Here is a 21,808-nt window from a genome sequence, read left to right as displayed (position 1 = left end):
CCTGGTTAAAGCAGGTTATAGCTGGTGACCTGGTTAAAGCGGGTTAAAGCTGGTGACCTGGTTAAAGCAGGTTATAGCTGGTGACCGGGTTAACGCAGGTAACCTGGTTAAAGTTGGTTATAGCAGGTAACCTGGTTAAAGTTGGTTATAGCTGGTTCTTTATCCCTCTACATCAACATCTATATCTCTCGTTTCCCTCGCACCTGACTCTCAGTCTAAAGGGTCTCAACCCGAAACGTCACCCATTTCTTCTCTCCAGAGATGCTGCCCGTCCTGCTGAGTTACTCCAGATTTTGTGTCCATTTTCAGTTTAAACGTGGTAACCTCGTTAAACCTGGTAACCGGCGTTAAATCTCCATCAAATCTGGTAACCTGGGTCGCACCCTGCCGCCCGGTTTAAATCAAACTCCAGTCCCTAGAGCATTTGTTAATTATTTGAAAGACGATCAATGATATGATCAAATAGAAGCAGCTTGCATTTCCCGTTCACAACTAATGATTTTGTTCACTGCTGCTCATCCAGCGTCGCTTCAGACGGGTGCATTAATCCGCGTGTCAATCCTATTTTATAGCAAACGGTTACAAAATGGGAATGAAAAGCCTTTGGGAGTGGAGTGGCAGTGTTGTCTGGCCAAACCGTGCCATGATCTGCTAAAAGGGTTAAATCAGGACATTTAACCCGATCATTTCCCTTTCCAAGGTTTGACAATTCTCTGCAGTTCCAGTATCTTCCATTTTATTCTATGTTTCAAACATTAGCAATCTTAAATACATCACATTTAACTTGAATTCTGCTTTGCGGCACAGTCCTTGTAACCTCAGTTTAGTTTAAGAGGTCCACACACGCACACATAGACACACATACGCTCACATACACAGCCACACACTTGCACACACACACAGCCACCCACACACATACTCTCTCACACACACACAGCCATACGTGCACACACACACACACACTCTTTCACACACAGCCACACTCACACGCACATACACTCTCACACAGAGCCATACACTCTCACACGCACTCACACACCCACATTCACACACACGCACTTTCACACACAGCCACACTCACACACAGCCATGCACTCTCACACACACTCAGCCACACACTCTCCCTCTCTCACACACACACAGGCACTCTCAGTCTCACACACACACGCAGACACTCTCTCACACACTCTCATGCACACACACTCTCATACACTCACGCACACACACACTCTCACACACACATGCTCTCATGCACACACACTTACACTCTCACACAGACACATACTCACACACACTCTCACGCACACACACTTACACTCACACACCCACACACACAGACACACTCTCTCACGCACGCACACTTACACTCTCACACACACAGACACACAAGCAAGTCCATGATGTCCCTCTCTCTGCCTTTGCTTCTCCAGCCTGTGATTGGCCAGGACTCCCACTTCTGGCATTTTGTTGTCCATTATTTGCACTAATTATCCAGATTTTAAATTATTCTGAAATAGCCTGTTTCTATTTTTACCGGTCAGTTTATTCCGTGCAATGGTTGTTCCCTCTGTTCATCACCATTTTCCTGCGTGGTCTTGTACTGATTATCCTGAACTGCAGATACTCCAGGCAAAGATACTCAGTCCCAAGCTGGCTGGGACTGATCCCAGCATAAGGATGCATAATCCACAACCACTCCAAGCCTGCTCCAACACCACCTCATCCCTTTCCCAGCTCTCGAGCGTTTGGGAGTTCCTTGTTGGAACAAATGGCAGGTCACTGAGTCACAACTTTACAAGGCACTGGTTAGACCAGGTTTTTCACACGGAAGGAGGGTGTGCAGAGGAGATTCACCAGGACGTTGCCATGACCCGAGGACATTGGTTGTGGGCAGAGATTGCGACTGCTGCTGTAGAATGTACACGCAAGGAACTGCAGATGTTGGTTTACCAAGAAAGTCACAGAGTGCTGGAGTAACTCAGTGGTCAGGTATTAGGGTTAGGGTTAGAGCTGCTGACTGACCCACTGAGATCCTCCAGCACCTTGTGGAACGGCTGTTTGTTTTCACAGGAGTAAAGGAGGCCGAGGGGTTACCTGATAGAGGAGTATCCAATCACACAGATAGGGTGGACAGTCAGAGCCTTTTTCCTTTGGTAAGAATATCAATAGGAAGAGGCACAGGTTTAAGGTGAGAGGTGGGAGTTTCAAGAGGGAGCTGAGGTGTAGGTTTTTGACACAGAGTGGTTCTTGTCTGCATCACACTGCCAGAGGAGATGGTGGAGTCAGATGCACACAGATATTTACAGAATCGCAGAAGGACATGGTCATACTGCGGGCAAACAGAACTTAAATCTCTAAATCTAAATCTAACGGAGATGGACAAAAAGGTGGGCCTGGAGACATGGGCTTGTTTCTATGCTGTATGACTCTGTGACTCTAGGACATGCTTCAAACCCCGTCGACTGGGCTAGTGTTTCGTTCCACATGGCCATCTTGTCCAAGTCCCACTCTCCTTGTCATTCAACATACCCTTTGCAGTACCTCCTCTAAAAGAGGTCTGTCCAATTTCCCTTCAAGCCTTCACAAACGTTTAAAAGGGTAACATTTAATAGGTGCTGAGAGATCCAACAATACCTATTTTTAATCCATTGTATTGGAATTATTGGTATTTACAATCCGACTGGGTTCCAAAATTCAGCATTGCTGACAGGGTCGAGAGAAGAGCGTTCACATCGCGGCCCTGTTTCCACCAATCTTTCCACCACTACGCACAAGAGCAAGGCGCCATTGTATGCAGATGCTGAGAAGTGTGTTCAGCTCTGGTTGAACAATCTCTAATCTTGTGATGTGGACTCGATAAGAAACATTGCTGATTGAACTGCAGTGTTAATAGAAACAAGGATTGAGAACAGAGATTAGCTGTTTATAATTACTGACGATGGACCAGAGTGTGGTAGATGGGTTAACGTAGGGTGTTTAGGTGATCACAGATTAAACACGGGTAAAACGGATTAGCCATAATTGATTTATAAAGGGCTCTGACAGATTATCATGGGTTTAGATGGATTAGCACAGGAAACTGAGGGATTTAATGTAATCTATAAAATGACCGGTTGCACTGGTCAGCAATAGAAAACTTTCTAAAGAAAGTAGTTAGATAATTGGATAGTTTATCACAGGGGAGTAGCTGAAACAAAGACCAATGTGATTTTTACAACATGGAAGACCAGATGAAGGGTGGTGAATCTGTGCAATTCATTGCCACAGAAGGTTGTGGAGGCCAAGTCAATGGATATTTTTAAGGCGGAGATAGATGGATTCTTGATTTGCACAGATGTCAGGGGTTATGGGGAGAAGGTAGGAGAATGTATTTGAGAGGTAAAGATAGATTAGCCTTGATTGAATGGCAGAGTAGACTTGATGGGCTGAATGGCCTCATTCTGTTCCTATCACTTATGAACATGAAGTTTGGAAGGAGCTCTGTGAAACGTCACCTACCCATGTTCTCCACAGATGCTGCCTGACCCACTGAGTTACTCCAGCACTCTGTGAAAGGTTAATGTTTGGAGGGAGAGGAGGCAGTTGCGGGTAAATGGAAGCAGCTTAGATGGGGCATCTTGGTCGGCAGGGACGGATTGGGCTGAAGGGACTGTTTCAGTGCAGTGTCACTCTAACAGATTTCACAAATGCATGTTGATTCTGCAAGCCCAGCTTGTCTCTTCTCTGACCCTTTGCACTTCTACCGCCTGCTTTACCTGCCTTGTGTAATCAAGGGGCACATTGAGTGGCACAGCGGGTAGAGTTGCTGCCTCACAGCGCCGGAGACCCGGGTTCCATCCCCACTACGGGTGCTGTCTGTATGGAGTTTGTACGTTCTCCCCGTGACCTGCGTGGGTTTTTTCCGAGATTTTCAGTTTCCTCCCACACTCCAGACATACAGGTTTGTAGGTTAATTGGCTTGGTATAAATGCAAATTGTCCCTGTAGGAAAAAAAACTGCAGATGCTGGAATTTAGAAGACTGAGGGGGGATCTTATTGAAACATATAAAATTCTTAAGGGGTTGGAGAGGCTAGATGCGGGAAGATTGTTCCCGATGTTGGGGAAGTCCAGAACCAGGGGTCACAGCTTAAGGATAAGGGGGAAGTCTTTTAGGACCGAGATGAGAAAACATGTCTTCACACAGAGAGTGGTGAGTCTGTGGAATTCTCTGCCACAGAAGGTAGTTGAGGCCAGTTCATTGGCTATATTTAAGAGGGAGTTAGATGTGGCCTTTGTGGCTAAAGGGATCAGGGGGTATGGAGAGAAGGCAGGTACAGGTTACTGAGCTGGATGATCAGCCATGATCATATTGAATGGCGGTGCAGGCTCGACGGGACGAATGGCCTACTCCTGCACCTATTTTCTATGTTTCTATGTAAGAAGCAGCAGGTTTTGTGGGGACTGTTCCATCGAGGGCCAGTCCACTCTAGATGGCCTGAAGAGTGACCATCAAAACACTGCAGCTGCTGGAAATCTAAAATAACAAACAGAAAATATGGAAACTCAGTAGGTCAGGCAGCATCTGTGGGAAGAGGAACAGAGTCAATATTGGAGACCATTGGTCAGAACTGGGAAAGATACAGTAGAGAGGAATGAGGGGCATCTCCGACAGCTTACAGTGGGGTGACCATGGGGTACATGGGGTGACCATGGAGTGACTATGGGGTACGCCTCACACTGGTGATCTGGTCACTGAGTGAATTGGAGCAGGCAGAGAGTTGGCAATGAGTCTCAGATGTGTGCATATTGTCTCGGCATAGTCCATCTACTTCCGATCTCCAGATGAAATGCTGTAAGGCTCCGTGACCACTGAGCTGAGGAAGGGATGTGGGCAATGGACAAAACAAGGCGGGAGTCACAACCTATGTCTGAAGAATGAGGCTACCTTCATTAAACAGACTGCTGCCCACAAGAGCCACCACACTCTTGAAAGTTCAAGGTTCCATTCTAGAGACCTGGAGTGCTGTGTAGACAATGGTGCTCCAGTGCTTAACCCTTGGTCACCTCTCCCAATACCTGGCAGCGAGCCCAAGGTGGAGCAGCACTGGGAGTGCGTGATCCAGTGCAGATCCGTGAACCATCCCTGTCCTGGTCACACAAGCCCTGCTCCACCTCAACAGAAGTGGGTCAAGTCTGCAGAGACAACTCTATCTTTGATCGGACTTTGCTGGCTTTATCTTGCACTAAACATTAATCCTTTATCCCATATCTGTACACTGAATGGCTCAATTGTAATCATGTATTGTATTTCCACTGGCTAGATAGCATGCAACAAAAGCTTCTCACTGTACCTTGGTACACGTGATAATAAACTGAACTGAACCAGGAGGGGATAGAGGACCTCACCCTGTGGGTCTGTGTCAACCCTGGGAATGAAGATCCAGATGTCACTGTGTCACTGGAATGTCCTGGTCACATTGCCACAGAACAGGTTTAGGTTTATTATTGCCACATGTACCGAGGTACAGTGAAAAGCTTTATTGTGAATATTCCATGTGGTCAGGCCAAGGTGCCATTGAGGAGTTTGTGCAGAAGACTTGTCCACAATGGGCTCAGTCCATGTGGAACCCTGTGGCAGAGGCAGCACTGGGTCTCATTGGAACAGGTCCCTCAGCAGACGTGCAGGACACTTAGAACATGACCAATGCTCAGAACCTACAAACAAGCAGGGGGCTTTGTGCTGAAGAAGGGTCCTGACCTGAAACGTCATCTGTCCATTCTCTTCACAGATACTGACTGACCCACTGAGTTCCTCCAGCACTATATGTTTTGCTCAGGTTACCAGCATCTGCAGTTCCGTGTGTCTTTACATGACTTTGTCCTGCTGGTAATGAGGAGGTTCCTTCCTCCACCAGACCCTCGGTGCTACCTATAGCTAGAGAACCTTTGGCAAAACACCAATGAACTAAAGCAGGATAGCCAAGATTCACATTGTTCTTCCTCATCGCTGCCCTCATTTGTAACGATGCAATGAAGACGTGGTGGTATTGAGAGTTTCCACAGGGCTATTGAGAGTTTCCACAGGGTTATTGAGAGTTTCTGCAGGGTTATTGAGAGTTTCCGCAGGGTTATTGAGAGTTTCCACAGGGTTATTGAGAGTTTCTGCAGGGTTATTGAGAGTTTCCGCAGGGTTATTGAGAGTTTCCACAGGGCTATTGAGAGTTTCTGCAGGGTTAGTGAGAGTTTCTGCAGGGTTATTGAGAGTTTCCACAGGGCTATTGAGAGTTTCTGCTGGGTTATTGAGAGTTTCCGCAGGGTTATTGAGAGTTTCCACAGGGCTATTGAGAGTTTCTGCAGGGTTAGTGAGAGTTTCTGCAGGGTTATTGGGAGTTTCCACAGGGCTATTGAGAGTTTCCACAGGGTTATTGAGTTTCTGCAGGGTCCAAGACTTTATAACGGGCCCTCAGTCTGACACAGAGACTGTGTTTCCAAATCGTGTTGTCATTTGTTTATTCTACCCTCCCATGACTCAGAGGCAGTATCGCTCTGTTGTAGTGACTTCTTAGAGGGCTCCCCCATGATTATGGACTGTTCCCTATCATTAGCACGCTTTTCATTAATTAGACCATAATATTTTTGTAAAGATATAATGTACGGATAGGAGTGAGTAATGAACTGGGAGCGTAGCTTTCACTCTGCGTGTGGTTGTAACAGCGACTCAGTCCCCTGACACTTGCTCATTCCTCTGTCTACAAAGCCATCATTGTTGCATTCTGTTACCAGCAGAGACTTTCGATACACATCTTCCCACAAGCCTTTGGGCTCTCTCCCCATTTCTCCCTTGCCATAGTGACAGTCCTGTCTCCCCTCGTGTATCACGATGCTTTGCTGTGTTGGAGTCGGCACAGTGCAACATTCAGAGGCCATTCTGTCCCTTCTGTCAAAGCTAGCTCTTGGCAACAACAACATAAACATTCCCACAGTCTGGTTCTCGATCCTACACAGCTTTTCCCAACTTTCCCCATCCCATAGTTATGAACTCCCATTTTGTAAATTACTGCAGAACAGCTATTCCTTTCAATGTCATATGAAAGGTGCTAACCCAAAATGTCACCAGTCCATGTCCTCCAGAGATGCTGCCTGACCTCGCTGAGTTACTCCAGCACTTTGTGCAAGATTCCAGCATCTGCAGTTCCTTGCGTCTGCATTCAGTGTGCTGTGCAATTGGTAAATATATCAGATATTAGATTATTACGGATTAACAGAATATTCTTTGCCTTCAGGGAAGAGTTGCAAACTTCAACCAGCACAGCCAGATGTGCACACACCACCTATCTCCAGGCTGGAATGGAGTAAAGGAAGGGGGAGGCACATTTCTCTCCTGATGTTTGGAGCCTGGAAGATATTTCAGTGAGGTGAAATTTGCTGCAATGTTTGAGACACTTCAGCCAAATGTACAGGTAGCAGCGCAATCCAACAATCAGCAACGAAGAAATAATGACAATCAGATTTCAGTGATGTTGGTCAGAAGTAATGTAGATCTGGCCAGCCCGGCCTATCTCTGAATACTTCTTTTGGTAAATTTGAACAGCAAGTTAGATGGACTTTCCCCATTGGCAGTAAAACACATGAAGCAGGAATAGACCTTTCAGCCCCACCATTGGACTAGGTGCAGGCTGGTTTCATTGTCCTGAACTAACAGCATATCCCTCGATTCACACAGTATCCAAGAACCTGCTCATTTCTCTCATCTATAAAAAGAGACTGTGTAGAGAATTCCAAGCACACTGCCCATTGGTGAAGAATTTTCTTGTTGATCTTTGTCTTGAGTTGCTAATTCCTTCCCCTGAGACTGTGGTCCGACTTCTGGTCCCCTCACCCAGGGGAAACAGCACCCCCACATCCACCAATGTTAAGTCCCATGTTGATCATTACCTTTCAATGAGATCACCTCAAAACACAAGGAAGTGTAGACTGGGGAAACCTTGGTCCTCGAACCTTGGTCCTCCCTCTAACTCAAGTACTTCCTTCCTCAGGAACTGACCAGACCTGCACGCCTGCACAGATGCGGTCTCACCTGGGCCCTACAGAAGTTTAAGTTCATAAATTCATAAGTGATAGGAGTGGAATGAGGCCATTCTGCCCATCAGGTCTACTCTGCCATTCAATCATGGATGATCTATCTCTCCTTCCTAACTCCATTCTCCTGCCTTCTCCCCATAACCCCTGACAACCGCACTAATCAACTGTGGCAGCACGTCTCTTACTAAACTCCTTTTACAAGGAGACCAACACGCTATTTGCCTTCCCCATTGCTCACCTAACCAGTGTTTCCCTTCGTTGCTTCACGTCTCAGGGCAGCCCGATCCTTCCACGTCTCAGGGCAGCCCGATCCCTCTGAACACCAACACTTCCCACTCGCAGAAGTTAAACAAAACCCCACATTTACATCTTTCTATCAAAGTCAACGACCTCATATTCAGAATCACAGCACAGAACACAGGGTCAGCCACCCACTGAAGCCGGGCGTCTCAGCAGAGGCTGGAAGTGGAGCACAGGGGAGTCAGAATGAGGTACCACCGGGGGAGGTCACAACGAATCAAGCCATGGGAGGTTTAACACAAGAGTGCGGTTTCAGGATGTGAACACAAACGTATTGCAACTAGCTAAGGTTGTGGCCAATGTGCATCCATGACCTATCGAGCTTCTCCTGATGGGCCCTGTGTTCCACAGAGATCGCCACCTTTGCTGTTTGTCAAAACTATACTGCAGCTTTGATCTTCAAACACCTGATGTGAAAGAAGTGCATAGTGTTGTATTCGTGCAGAACTAGCAGTGTGCAGGAAGTCCAGAATAAGAGTGCTTTCGATATCTCACAAGGAAACCTCTGTCTAAGCTCGAGGTTGTGGGGTCCTCCCGGACTGTTCATGTTAAACAAACAGCGACTGGACTAGTCCACACTTGCACGACTGTGCAAAATCGCTGCTTTAAGATAAGCCCAGAACCACTGGCGATTCCAGCTGGTTACCTACTCATTTGAGGAACTTCTCCCTCTCATTGTATTTGAACTCAGAGACGAAGGATTAACCTATTCATCCCTAACACATCAGACCAGGACCTAGACACAAGGATCTGCAGATGCTAGTTTATAAAAAAAGAGACAAAGTTCTGGAGTAACTCAACAGTCTCGGAAGCATCTCTGGAGAACGTGGATAGGTGATGTTTTGGGTCAGGACCCTCCTTCCTCTTATCACGTCACGTATCTATGTTCTCCATTGATGCTGCCTGACCATGTGAGTTACTCCAGCACTGTGTTTCTCTTAAAGATCAGAACCTTCTCCATTCACTGAGATTTAGCAGCAGATCCGTTGTGAATTGTGGAGGGTTTGGGACGGTGAGGCTGTCCTTGTGCTGTGTGTGTGTGCGTGTGTGTGTGTGCGTGTGTGTGTGTGTGTGTGTGTGCGTGCGTGCGTGTGTGTGTGTGTGTGTGTAGAGAGAGGGGACAATGAATCATGTTCTAAGTCTTTCTGCTTTCCACAGAGACCGTTCCCTCTGCAACTCTCTGGTCAACTCATCCCTTTTCACCCAAACCACCCCCTGCAACCGCAGGAGATGCAACACCTGTCCCTGTACCTCCCCCCTCGACTCCGTCCAAGGACCCCAACAGTCTTTTCAGGTGAGGCAGATAGAGGTTCACTTGCACCTCCTCCAACCTCGTCTACTGTATTCGCTGTTCCAGGTGTGGACTCCTGTATATCGGCGAGACCAAGCACAGGCTCAGCGATCGTTTCGCTGAACACCTTCGTTCAGTCCGCCTGAACCTACCTGATCTCCCGGGAGCTCAACACTTTAACTCCCCCTCCCATTCCCACACTGACCTTTCTGTCCTGGGCCTTCTCCATTGTCAGAGTGAGGCCCAGCACAAATTGGAGGAACAGCACCATACTTTGCTTGGGCAGCTTACACCCCAGCGGTGTGAACATTGACTTCTCTAACCAGCATCTGCAGTTTCTTTCCTCCACATATTGACTTCTCTAACTTCAAGTAGCCCTTGCTTTCCCTCTCTCTCCATCCCCTCCCCCTTCCCAGTTCTCCCACCAGTCTTACTGTCTCCGACATTTTTTCTCTGTCCCGCCCATTCTTCTGACATCAGTCTGAAGAAGGGTCTCGACCCGAAACGTCACCCATTCCTTCTCTCCAGAAATGCTGCAAATCCCGCTGAGTTACTCCAGCATTTTGTATCTATGTTCTAAGTCAGTCAGTCAGATGGTATTTTCCTGGCAAGGGTGGGCTGATCAGCTGTGAAAGACTGGTTATGTTACAGGACCAGGTTATGGTTAGGGTTAGTAGGTTATGGCACTCATGAGCAAAGTGGCAACAGTTGTTTACTAACAATAGACAATAGGTGCAGGAGGAGGCCATTCGGCCCTTCGAGCCAGCACCGCCATTCAATGTGATCATGGCTGATCGTTCTCAATCAGTACCCCGTTCCTGCCTTCTCCCCATACCCCCTGACTCCGCTATCCTTAAGAGCTCTATGCAGCTCTCTCTTTAATGCATTCAAAGAATTGGCCTCCACTGCCTTCTGAGGCAGAGAATTCCACAGATTCACAACTCTGACTGAAAAAGTTTTTCCTCATCTCCGTTCTAAATGGCCTACCCCTTATTCTTAAACTGTGGCCCCTTGTTCTGGACTCCCCCAACATTGGGAACACGTTTCCTGCCTCTAACGTGTCCAACCCCTTAATAATCTTATACGTTTCGATAAGATCTCCCCTCATCCTTCTAAATTCCAAATTGTCTGTTGAAGTTGCTGCGCTCCTTTCTGCGTGCCCGCTTTTCTGCCGCTGTGTTCATCAATTTCTCTTCTCCCATTTTGAGATGTTGGTTCAGGGTACCTCTCCACCTCCAGCTGCAAGGCTCTCCCAGGACTCAACATCGATGTCGAGCGCCTTCAAATGTGAGATTGGGTCACAATTACCTGGCCCTGTTTCAGTTCATTTTGGAAAAGCATAGGGATATGTTGGTGTGGAAGATGCAACGCCACGGTCAGGTTACGGGGAACCGCTGTTTTGCCTGTCCCCAGCAGGAGGTGCTGAGTCCAATGAGCTTGAGTCTAGCTTCACACAGAGGAACAGTCTCCATGGTCCTAACTCTAACCTCAGAGTATCCAAGGCTGAGGCGTACAATCAATGCCAAGGTATTATGGTGGATGGAACCATTCATAGTAGTTCTATGATATCCCACTTTCCCATCCACTCGCTACACACTAGGGGGCAATTTACAGAGGGCCAATTGACCTACAAACCCACACGTCTTTGGAGTGTGGGAGAAAACCGGAGCACCCGAGGAAGCCCACGCGGTCACAGGGAGAACGTACAAACTCCGCACAGTCAGCAGGATTGAACCTGGGACTCTGGTGCTGTGAGTCACTGGCTTTAGCCGCCACTTTTCTTTAATTATTTCCCAATTAACTATCTATCTTTGGGAAAGAGAGTTCCAAAGTCACCTGACCCTCTGCCTTCATTGGGTGACTACGTCTAGATGTTCCTGGAAGTGGAAGCATCCTCTCACTCGGCCCACCACGTCTGCACTGACCATCAATGCCCATTTACATCTTCTCTGCATTCCCTTGCGTTGTGGATTCCCACTCTCTCACACACCAGGATCACTGCGGCCAATTAACCCATGCCTTGGCGAACGAAGAGGACCACACGGTCACTGGGAAAACACACAAACACCACACACGTCAGAATCCCAGGTCAGGGTCCAGCAGGAGCTGTAAGCAGCAGCTCTACTGAAGAAACGTTTTAGCCAGTGAGTGGTTAGGGTCTATCAGGGGCAGAAGTGGGGGAAAATTCTCTGTCACACTGAAGAAGGCTGGTCAAGTATCTGGAAGGAAAGAATGTGGAAGATCACAGGGCAGTCAAGTAAGGCCAACACTCAGAGAGCAGGTACAAATGGTCAAATGGTCAGAGTCATAGAATCATACAGCACAGGAAAAAGGCCCTTGGGCCCAGCAACTCCCTGCCGATCAAGGTGCCCCATCTAAGCTGTGCCATTTCCTGCATTTGGCCCATTTCCCTCAGTGCTGCTACGCACTGCAACCTTCCTGTCTGTGTGAGGTCACAGTGAGTGAAGCCAACCCTCCGGCCTTTTCACAATGACATTCAAGGCTGATCATTTCCTGGAATACAAGATTATTTACACTGCTCCTGAAGGTTGCTCCAGTGATGTGGCAATGGCAGCTTCAGGGCGGGCCTGTCAACACAGGTTGCTGGGAGGTACAGAGAGAGAGGTACACACTCGCCTGAGGGCCACCTGTAGCTCACAGGCTGATGGAATGAAAACACAGAAGCAACACAGGAGCAAAGACGTGTACAAACATATTGCCACAGCCCCAGAATCGCTCAGACACAACTCCCTGTCACCACCCCCTTAGGAGAGAGGCTCTCGTGTTTCACATCTTTTAGCTGAGGTGGATGGTTTGTTTTGGAATTGTAATTACTGAGGCAAACCCTCTCTCCCACATAGGCTGGGGAGGTGCAGCTGTCAGAGCAGAGAGGGTGGGTGGGTGCCAATGATGAGGGGCTGAGATAGGGCAGAGAGGGAGGATGGGTGCCAATGATGAGGGGCTGAGATAGGGCAGAGAGGGAGGGTGGGTGCCAATGATGAGGGGCTGAGATAGGGCAGAGAGGCAGAAACCTTTCCACACAGCAGAGGGGTGGGTGTGAGTAAACGGTGAGTTGGAATCTGGAACACACAGAGAGACCTAAAGCAAGAGGGCATAGGCCCAGGGTGAGGGGGAAGAGGTGAGAAGGGAATCTGAAGAACAATCTGAAAGGAACTCTTCCCCCCAGAGAATGGTTGAAATCTGCAACACACTGTGCGAGGGGGTGGCACATGCAGAGACCGTTAACATCTAAATATCTGGATCAGCATTGAATCGCCAAGACAGAGAAGTGTACAAGTGCTGAAAAATTGGATTAGTGTAGATGGATAGGTGATGGTCCACATCGACATAGAAACATAGAAACATAGAAAATAGGTGCAGGAGGAGGCCATTCGGCCCTTCGAGCCAGCACCACCATTCATTGTGATCATGGCTGATCGTCCCCAATCAATAACCCGTGCCTGCCTTCTCCCCATATCCCATGATTCCACGAGCCCCTAGAGCTCTATCTAACTCTCTCTTAAATCCATCCAGTGATTTGGCCTCCACTGCCCTCTGTGGCAGAGAATTCCACAAATTCACAACTCTCTGGGTGAAAAAGCTTTTTCTCACCTCAGTTTTAAATGGCCTCCCCTTTATTCTAAGACTGTGGCCCCTGGTTCTGGACTCGCCCAACATTGGGAACATATTTCCTGCATCTAGCTTGTCCAGTCTTTTAATAATTTTATGGGTACGAAGGAACTGCAGATGCTGGTTTAAACCGAAGATAGACACAAAGTGCTGGAGTAACTCAGCGGGACAGGCAGCATCTCTAGAGAGAAGGAATGGGTGACGTTTTGGGTCAAGACCGTTGTTCAGACTGATAGACAATAGACAATAGACAATAGGTGCAGGAGTAGGCCATTCAGCCCTTCGAGCCAGCACCGCCATTCAATGCGATCATGGCTGATCACTATCAATCAGTACCCCGTTCCTGCCTTCTCCCCATACCCCCTCACTCCGCTATCCTTAAGAGCTCTATCCAGCTCTCTCTTGAAAGCATCCAACGAACTGGCCTCCACTGCCTTCTGAGGCAGAGAATTCCACACCTTCACCACCCTCTGACTGAAAAAGTTCTTCCTCATCTCCGTTCTAAATGGCCTACCCCTTATTCTCAAACTGTGGCCCCTTGTTCTGGACTCCCCCAACATTGGGAACATGTTATCTGCCTCTAATGTGTCCAATCCCCTAATTATCTTATATGTTTCAATAAGATCCCCCCTCATCCTTCTAAATTCCAGTGTATACAAGCCCAATCGCTCCAGCCTTTCAACATACGACAGTCCCGCCATTCCGGGAATTAATCTAGTGAACCTACGCTGCACGCCCTCCATAGCAAGAATATCCTTCCTCAAATTTGGAGACCAAAACTGCACACAGTACTCCAGGTGCGGTCTCACCAGGGCCCGGTACAACTGTAGAAGGACCTCTTTGCTCCTATACTCAACTCCTCTTGTTACGAAGGCCAACATTCCATTGGCTTTCTTCACTGCCTGCTGAACCTGCATGCTTCCTTTCATTGACTGATGCACTAGGACACCCAGATCTCGTTGAACCCCCCCTCCTCCTAACTTGACACCATTCAGATAATAATCTGCCTTTCTATTCTTACTTCCAAAGTGAATAACCTCACACTTATCTACATTAAACTGCATCTGCCATGTATCCGCCCACTCACACAACCTGTCCAGGTCACCCTGCAGCCTTATTGCATCTTCCTCACAATTCACACTACCCCCCAACTTAGTATCATCTGCAAATTTGCTAATGGTACTTTTAATCCCTTCGTCCAAGTCATTAATGTATATCGTAAATAGCTGGGGTCCCAGCACCGAACCTTGCGGTACCCCACTGGTCACTGCCTGCCATTCCGAAAGGGACCCATTTATCCCCACTCTTTGCTTTCTGTCTGTTAACCAATTTTCTATCCATGTCAGTACCCTACCCCCAATACCATGTGCCCTAATTTTGCCCACTAATCTCCTATGTGGGACCTTGTCGAAGGCTTTCTGAAAGTCGAGGTACACCACATCCACTGACTCTCCCTTGTCAATTTTCCTAGTTACATCCTCAAAAAATTACAGTAGATTTGTCAAGCATGATTTCCCCTTCGTAAATCCATGCTGACTCGGAACGATCCCGTTACTGCTATCCAAATGCTCAGCAATTTCGTCTTTTATAATTGACTCCAGCATTTTCCCCACCACTGATGTCAGACTAACTGGTCTATAATTACCCGTTTTCTCTCTCCCTCCTTTCTTAAAAAGTGGGATAACATTTGCTATTCTCCAATCCACAGGAACTGATCCTGAATCTATAGAACATTGAAAAATGATCTCCAATGCTGGACCACTCTATAAAGACCAGAACAAGTACAGTGATAACAGTAAGTTCAAGAGTTGCTAGTGAGAGCAATAGAAACACTGAGAATCAATAAAAGCACAATGACCAGAAAAACAGAAATGTACGACCGGCATTTGTACAGCAACTTTATTCATCCCAAGGTTTTCACAGTGTTACCCAACCGCACTGAGTCACATATCGGGAAAGGTGACCGAATGTTATGTCAAAGATGTTGGTTGTTGGGAGCTTCCCAATAGGCTGAACCCTGGGCAGGGCACCAGCCATGCAGGAAGTTAAATAACAGAGCGCCAGGGGCCAGGGTGAGAGTGGGAGGGGGGTGAAGGGTCCAGGGTTAAAGTAAGAAGAGGAGTTATAGAGGATCTGAGGGTTGGTTTTTCACAGAGTGGTTGATATGCGGAACTCACTCCCAGAGGAGGTGGTGGAGTGAGATAGGGTCACCATGTTTAAGAAGCATTTAGATAGACACTGAATGAGGCAAAGCATAGAAGAACATGGTCCTTGTGTGGGCAAGTGGATCGAGTGTGGACAGGCAGACATGGTGGGTCGAGGGGCCTGTTTCCGTGCCGTACGACTATGACTCAAAGTTCAGACATTGTCTTTCCAGTAAAACAACAGAAGGTCCAAAGAATGGAACTAAAATAGTAATCTGCTCCTCCAACAAATAAACAATGTGTGACCTGAGTGGGCAGAAGAGGTTGTGGACAAACCCTTCAGGCTCACAACCTTATTTCACCATCTGTGACATCTAAGTGTTGAGGTGAAGACAACTGAATAACACTAAATGAGAATTTATAGAAGGATAAACCACTGAACCACTGTGTGTCCCAATTCCTCACCACCGATCCCATTCCCCATCTTTTCCCCAAAGCCTCCTAGTGTGGATGCAGATCCATTCAGGAGGGGCTGACTGTTTTGACAAACCACACTGCGGGAAGAATAATTTCTTTGGGTTGTTTGACCATTGCATTGAGTCTGTGTCGACTAGACTTTCACCCATCCACCCTGTCCTGATCTGGTATCCCTCTGTCAAATCTTCTCTTAATCTTTGCCCCAGTTTCTAATCTTGTACCTTAAATAGTGATGGAATCACCCAGCACAGAAACGGGCCCTTCAGCCCACCAAGTCCATGCTAACCATCAAAAATCCATGTACAGCAATCCTACCCAAACCCATTTTATTCTCCCCACACCCACATACAGGCGGAAGATCAACTTCCCAACTCGCAAGTCTTTGGAATGTGGGCTGAACTCAGAGCACCCACGGCAACCCACGCAGTCACAAGGAGAACGTGTAAACTCCACACAGACAGCAGCCAGGTTGTACCTGTGTTTGTGACACTGGGGGGCAGTGGCTCTAGAGCTACCTCACTAATGCTGCCCAAACCAAGTTGGACATAATCCCTCATTCCTGAAGTAATCCAAGAAAATCTCCCTCCATAATGTATCAAAGAATTACACATCATTCTTAAAGCAGTGACTGCCTTAAGTTGTGGCCTGACCATTGTTTCTCACTGTTTGGATTGCCGTACGAAGCATTGGCTCCAAGATCTGCTGCCTTTCTGTTTATAGACAGATGAGTGTTGCAGATGGTCGAGCCACTGTCTCACAGCACCAGTAAAAGTCAACGCTCCACGACCAAGACCCCTCAGAGATGCTGCCTGACCTTACGAGTGCTTCCGGTATTTTCTGTTTTATTTTAGATTTCCGGCATCTGCAGTTTTGTTTTTTGATTTTCGGGCAGAGCTTAAGTATTGGTTTGTGGAGTTTCTGGACAAGAAATAGATCAAACCACAGCAGGAACAAGCAGCCAGCTTTCATGTTGGATCTCAAACATTGGCGAGTGCTGAGCATTCCGCTTCTAATTCGCTAAAATGTATAATTCATGATTTCCAGCTAAACTCTCGTCACGATTCTTGCTTTCTACAGCAAACAGCATCTTGTAGTGAGATGACTGTCTGCCCGTGTGCTGTAGTCTGTCTCACCTCTTCCTACTCTGCCATCCATAAATACTCTCTCTGCTGGATGAGAACTTGACTATAAAACGGATGCTGCACTTGCCTGTTTATCTGCGGCTGTTAAAGAACTGGTTATACTTAAAGTGCTTGGAGACTTCTTCACATCTGATGAAATACAGCTTTGTTCCTTCTTCATCCAATTTTCTTCTGAATGTTTCAATAGTGCCAAAACGCACTGCATTACAGCAGCAGTTTACTGCTCGAATCAATGGCTAATGCACTTCGAGCCCATAGAGTGGAAGTGGATTTACAGAGTCCCCCTGCTGCCAGCAGATCTTGGAGACTTTCCACGGACTATAACACACACCCTGGGTTGATGGTCACATCTTCAAGCTCAGCTATCTTTTAACGTTCATGTCCAGTCCTCTCCCTCAAGACAATGGCTCCAGTTAAACAGGAAGAGAAAATCCTCCCTAAAATCAGAATCCACTCTGAACTGCTGCTCAGGAAATGCACTTTGGGACATCAAGGAAACAACACAGAAAGAAATCACGATGCTTCATTCTACTCCATGTACCACGGCCTTGAGGGAGGAAGGGCGTTGGTGTGGTTGCACAGTGGCAGTGTGACTATGTTTAGTTTGTCTATGTTGGGGGCAGGTGCAGAACAAGTGGGGCATGCACTTCCCACCAGAGATGCCTGCCACACCACTGGGTGTGGGCACAGGAACAATCAATGTTTACACACAATGTGTGTGAGCGTAAAGTACACTCCGCAACATCACCATGACACCACCCTCCGTCCCTCCAAGAGAGGTGGAAACAATCTGTGCAGCCCGAGGATGCCAGTAGAATAACTGGCTTGGCTGGCTTTTGGTGCTTTCCATTGGGAGACACAAAGCCAAGGCATGGAGAGAAGGTTAAGGTTTACTGACGCAGTGAAGCAAGTTGTAAGGCTGAATGGTCCTTCCTGTAGTCATCCAGCTGTACAGCACTAACTCAGGCCCTTCAGCCCACAGTGTCTGTACTGACCATCATGCCTGTCCACAGTAATCCCACTTGCCAACTTCCCTCTCGGCCTTACCCAATCGAGTCTCTCTCCACAAGCCTCGTAACGTGCCCCCCGCATCGACAAAAGCTCATACCAGGCAGCTGGGCAGTAACCACCAGGAGCAGTGGGGAAGGAGGCAGGCAGGTGAAGCTTTACCTGGCAAAGTGTACCTGACCTGCTCTGCATGGTTACAGTATACTGAACAGTGTCACTGTACAAAGCCCTAGTACCACTCCATGGCACCTAGGTTACTGCCAGCTTTATGTATTTAAAATGAGAAATAATAAATGCATCCATTTATTTTTCTCAACGTGGAACATAATATTTTGGCTTTAGTTTGGTGTTTCTGCCCTCTACTGGCTTACAGTGAAAATATGCATCACTTTAATCAGAGTCATTCAGCACAGGAACAGGCCCTTCGGCCCATCTAGTCCATGCCGACCAAGATGCCCCATCAGGTCGCATGTGCCTGGATTTTTCCAATCATTTAATTGGCTTCTTAAATGTTTGATTCTGGCTTGTCTAAACATCCAGACAACTGCGGCAATGGTTGTGATTCACAGCAGTATCACTCAGATAAAACGGGGTTATGGGGAGAAGGCAGGAGAATGGGGTTAGTGGGGGGGGGGGAGAGATAGATCAGCCATGATTAAATAGCAGAGTAAACTTGATGGGCCAAATGGCCTAATACAGCTCCCATCACTTATGAATACGGGAGCAGTGTTGTAGTCACAGGCAGATACAGAGTTGGAGCTTCGATGTGTCGGAAAGAACTGCAGACGCTGGTTTACATCGAAGTAGACACAAAATGCTGGAGTAACTCAGCGGGACAGGCAACACCTCTGGAGAGCTCTGATGTGGTACGTCCGAGACACAGACAGACACTCCCTGTAGTTCACTCAACATGGAGGGGAACAGTCACCTGAGACAGACAGACTCTACCTGTAGTTCACACACACACACACACGGTGGGGAACAGTATATCTGAGACAGACAGATTCTCCCTGTACTTCACACACAGATGGTGGGGAACAACTGAGTGTGGGTCTCGTGGAACACACACAGACTCAAACCTGGACAAAGTACAGAGTGTGTACTGACAACTGTGCATCAGCCAACCAACCGGCTGAGATGTGAGAATCACAGCAACAGTCCACTGCACACCACTGGAAAACACCAAGGGCAGAGGAAATAAAGTTATGCCAACACCTGATAAAAAGCAAGGACAATTCTCCAGGAAAGTGAAAGGACTGAAGGATATCAACTTGTAAATTATGTATGGAGAGGGTCAGTGAGTTTAGTTAGGGATCCATGGGACCCACACTCAGTTGTGTGTCAACTACAGGGAGTTTGGTTAGAGGGGAAGTTCCCAATCACCTCCAGTCTAACTGGCCAAAGTCGGGTCACAAAATGCATTCTAACTTTGAACATCGCCTCTCCTACAGAACTCGATCATGCAAAAGAGACATCTGGGCCTTTTTCACTGCTTTAAATAATATATTATTTTATTAGACAATAAATTAGACTGCAGCTATATGAAAGGATTATGGAAACATTGAAGACTTCAGCTGCTTATAATTTTGATCAGTGCATCTTATGTCAGTACAGTAGTCCAGTTACAGTACGTACAGGATTTACAGACAGCCCTCCATCAGTTTCCAGTTAGCACACACGATATGTTCAAGTTATACAATATTTCACAAGTTTGTTGGGAAGGCATGACTCCGTGTCTGATGGTTTACAGTTGAAATGTTGGCAAAACACAAGTGTTTGTGGAGAGGAAGATGTCACACAGGTCGGTATGGGGATAGTTGGCAATGGAAGCAGATGATTTGTCTGAGAGATTCCACACTAATCACTCATCATGACTGCCCAGAGTAACAGCACGTTTATCTGCTTTTCAACAAATTGTTTACACCAAGAGATGCCGACAATTGATCCCACACATCCAAAGCAAAGAACCATGGATGTTGCAAAGCATGAAGTAAAATTGGAAAGTACAAGTCAGACAGCCCGTTAACGTTGCACGTCAATAACGAAGGAAACCTTCCTCTCTCCACACTGGAGCGTGGCCTGTTGAGGACTTCCCTCCAGTTACCCCCAATCCCACTTGCCCTGTGGGGGTGAGGAACAAGCAAGGAGAGTCCAACAACAAGCACACTGCTCAGCTCCTTGCCCTTTGGGATCCACGCCAGGGCAGTGACAAGAGTTTGGAGAGATTTGTGAGAAGGTTGCTACGTTTAGTTACAAGGAAAGACTGAGTGGTCTGGGTTGTGTTTTGGAACTGGGGACACCGAGGGGAAATGGATCTGAGGTATATAAAACTACACGAGGTCTCGGTGGGGAATGGGAAGGATCTACTTCACTTAGCAGAGCAGCCAATAACCACAGGGACTGAGGACCAGAGTACAGCTGAGGGAAGGGATTATGGTCCAGAGTGGTGTGTGTATGTGGTCAGACCCCTCACACCATGAATGAAGTATCTGAATGAGAATGTGAAAGTCTATAATCCACCAAGCAGAATGAGAGCTGGATTAACCTCAGGAACTAACGGAGCTGAGGGATGCAGCAGGTGATTCCATGTGCTGTACATTTTGATCATTCTTTCCTCTACATACCTGCTTGGGTTTATTTCCTTGACACTTGTCCAGGAGTCCTGTGTGTTGGTGCACTGCTGCCTTGCTTTCACCAATAACTGAGGTTAGTGATGGAGGTTAGGCCAGCACTAACCTCTAGTGGTCAGCTCAGCCCAACAGCCAGACAAGCGGTCACTGCCTCTGCTGCCTTTCCATTACACAGGCATCTCAACATTAAATCAGTTCTGTAGGCATTGTTAACTATTAGACATTTGCTTATAGTTTATAGTAAAAACTAAAGTTAATGAATATTCTAGTTTAGTGGCCTGGAAGGTGAAGGCACAACTCAGAGTAGCACTGATGCATTCAGAGCTGACGTTTCCAGGTGGTGCCCATGGTATGTGCCAAGAAAGCTGCTTATAGCTCTGGTAGTAGTGGCAATACTGTGTAGGAAACATCAACTGGGTTGTGGAAGGAATAGCGTGACTGGATTCCAGTGACACCCACAGCTGCAGGGAGCAGGTGAGGGGGCAGGCTGGGCCAGTGATGCGTATTGTCACAAGCTATGCCAAGTATAAGGGCGAAGTATAAGGGGTGAGAGTGGGGAGTGAGAGTGAGGGGTGTAAGAGTGAGGGGTGTAAGTGTGAGGGGTGAGAGTGAGGGTGTGAGTGTGAGGGGTGTAAGTGTGAGGAGTGTAAGTGTGAGGGGTGAGAGTGAGGGGTGAGAGTGGGAAGTGAGAGTGAGGGGTGTAAGAGTGAGGGGTGAGAGTGAGGGGTGTAAGTGTGAGGGGCGAGAGTGAGGGTGTGAGTGTGAGGGGTGTAAGTGTGAGGGGTGAGAGTGAGTGTGTGAGAGTGAGGGGTGTAAGAGGGGTGTAAGTGTGAGGGGTGTAAGTGTGAGGGGTGAGAGTGAGGAGTGAGAGTGAGGGGTGTAAGAGTGAGGGGTGTAAGTGTGAGGGGTGTCAGTGTGAGGGGTGAGGGGTGTAAGTGTGAGGGTGAGAGTGAGGGGTGTAAGTGTGAGGGGCGAGAGTGAGGGGCGAGAGTGAGGGACGAGAGTGAGGGGTGTAAGTGTGAGGGGCGAGAGTGAGGGGTGTAAGTGTGAGGGGCGAGAGTGAGGGACGAGAGTGAGGAGTGTAAGAGTGAGGGGCGAGAGTGAGGGGCGAGAGTGAGGGGCGA

Source organism: Rhinoraja longicauda, chromosome 40 (genome assembly GCF_053455715.1).
Source record: "Rhinoraja longicauda isolate Sanriku21f chromosome 40, sRhiLon1.1, whole genome shotgun sequence".
Lineage (NCBI taxonomy): Eukaryota > Metazoa > Chordata > Chondrichthyes > Rajiformes > Arhynchobatidae > Rhinoraja > Rhinoraja longicauda.
Note: the sequence above shows the minus strand (reverse complement) of the source record.